This window comes from Chrysochloris asiatica, unplaced genomic scaffold (genome assembly GCF_000296735.1).
Source record: "Chrysochloris asiatica unplaced genomic scaffold, ChrAsi1.0 scaffold00363, whole genome shotgun sequence".
Lineage (NCBI taxonomy): Eukaryota > Metazoa > Chordata > Mammalia > Afrosoricida > Chrysochloridae > Chrysochloris > Chrysochloris asiatica.
In genome coordinates, this window is record NW_006408881.1 from 507114 (window position 1) to 509695 (window position 2582).

Below are 2582 nucleotides of genomic sequence, written 5' to 3' on the forward strand. Positions count from 1 at the left end.
AGTTTCGAACTGCTGACCTTATGGTTCGCAGCCCGATTCGTAACCACTACGCTACCAGAGTTATTCCTAAATATTTCATCCTTTGAGTGACTATTGTAGATGGTATTCTTTTCCTAATTTTCTTTTCAGAGCTGTCTTTATTAGTATATAGGAATCCTATTGATCTTGTACCCTGACACTTTGCTGAATCATCCAGTGAGTTCCAGTATTTTTTTTTGCTGAGTCTTCGGATTTACCTATGTACAGTATCATATCATCTGCAAATACAGAGTTTTACTTTTTTGCCAATTTGGATTCCTTTAATTTCCCTTTCTTGCCTCAGACCTCTGGCTAAAATTTCCAACACAGTATTGAATAGGAGTAGTGATAAAGGGGATCTGTGTCTGGTTCCTGTTCGCAAAGGGAATGTGTCCAGTTTTTCTCCATTGAGAGTGATGTTGGTTGTTGATTTTGTATATATATTCTTAATTATGCTGAGAAATTTCCCTTCAATTCCTACTTTATTGATTGATTTATGAGGAATTGGTGTTGGATATTGTCAAATGCCTTTTCTGCATCAATTGATATAATCATGTGGTTTGGGGTCTTTTTCATTTATGTGGTGAATTACATTGATTGTTTTTCTAATATTGAACCATCATTGCATCCTTGATCGTGATGTATTATTTTTTTGATATATTGTTGAATTCTATTGGCTAGGATTTTGTTGAGAATTCCTCTATGTTCATGAGGAATACTGGACTACAATATTCTTTTTTAGTGATGTCTTTCCCTGGTTTTGGTATGAGGATTATTCTTACTTTGTAAAATGTATTAGGAAGTTTTTCATTCTTTTCTACTTTCTGGGATAGTTTGAGTAGACTTGGTGCTAACTCTTCTCTGAATGTTTGATCAAATTCACCAGTAAATACATCTGTGCCTGGACTTTTTTTGATTGGGAGTTTTTTTAATGACCTAATCAATTTCTTCTTTTTTTATAGGTCTGTTCAAATTTTCTACTTCACTCTGCATAAATTGGGATAGGTCGCATTTTTCTAAAAATGTATCCATTTCCTCTAGGTTTTCAAATTTCTTGGAGTACAACTCTTCATAGTACTCTGTTATTATCCTTTTTATTTCCATTGTTTTCTGTTGTGACAGCACCCATGTGGTTTATTATGTGTGTTGTTTGCATCTTCTGTTTTCTTTTGTTAGACTTAACAATGGTTTGTCAATTTTATTAATCTTTTCATAAAACCAGCTTTTTTGGGTCTTGCTTATAGCTCCAAAATGTCAGCAGCTTAACTATACAATACATCCCTTGCTTATAACACATACCTGATACTTAGTTACTCAAGGACAGTGCTCCACAGATTCCACCTTGTGATCCAGACTAGCAGAAGTTCCAAACCCTGGAAATACCTTACTTTCCAGCCACCACCCTAGGGGCACAGAATCCTGGAGGATCTCACATTGGCAATAAAAGGCTTTAGCCTAAAAATGAGACCAACCACATTTACTCACTGCCTTTTGACCAGAAGTATTCACATTGCCCTGTCTTAACTGCCAGGGGCAAGAAACCATAACTTTCTTATGTCCCTGGGAGAAAGTGAGGACTGGATGTGTATGAGCACTAGAAGGATCTACCACAGCATGTGTTTTGGACTGAGCTAGTGAATTCTATCTTCCCTTGATTTGCAGTATATGGCTAATGATGCAAAGAATCAAGAATGGTGGAGAATCACATTCCATGAAAAATACATCCTGTTTCCTGATCATGAACACCTCTTCATATGTTTGTTGGCTGCCCGGATCTCCTCCCTGGTGAAGTGTCTGTTCACATCCTGTGCCCATTTCTTGATTGGGTTATTTGTCTTGGTTTTGTAGATGTGTAGTATTTTCCTATATATTCTAGAGATGAGTCCCTTATCTTATATATCGTTGCCAAAGGTTTTTTTCCCAGTCTGTGGGTTCTCTTTTTACTCTCTTGGTGAAGTCTTTTGATGAACACAAGTTTTTAATTTTTAGTATGTCCCACTCGTCTATTTTGTCTATTTTTGTTTGTGTACTTTTCAAAATGTGTGGCAGCCTGTCTATGCCCTGGATTAGTGCCCTCACATTTGTCCCTATTGTTTCATTGATGATCTTCATAATTTTGGGATTCACATTCAGATCTTTGATCCATGATGAATTCATTTATGTGTATGGTGTGAGGTAAAGGTCTTGTTTCATTCTTTTACATATCGCTTTCCAGGTCTGCCAGCACCATTATTAATGTGCCATGCAATGTGCCTAGGCATTTAGTTGAAGATCATTTGGCTGTAGGTGATTGGGTTGATATCTGGATTCTCAGTTCTGTTCCATTGATCAATGTCTCTTTCATTGTACCAGTACCAGGCTGTTTTGACCACCGTAGCTGTGTAATGAAGTTTGAAATCGGGGAGTGAGAGACCTCCAACCTTGTTCTTCCTTTTCAGCAGTGCTTTGCTTATCCTGGATCTCTTTCCTTTCCATATAAAATTAGTAATTGTCCTTTCCATCTCTTTGAAGAATGTTGTTGGAATCTGGATTGGGATTGCACTGTATGTGTAAATTACTCTGGG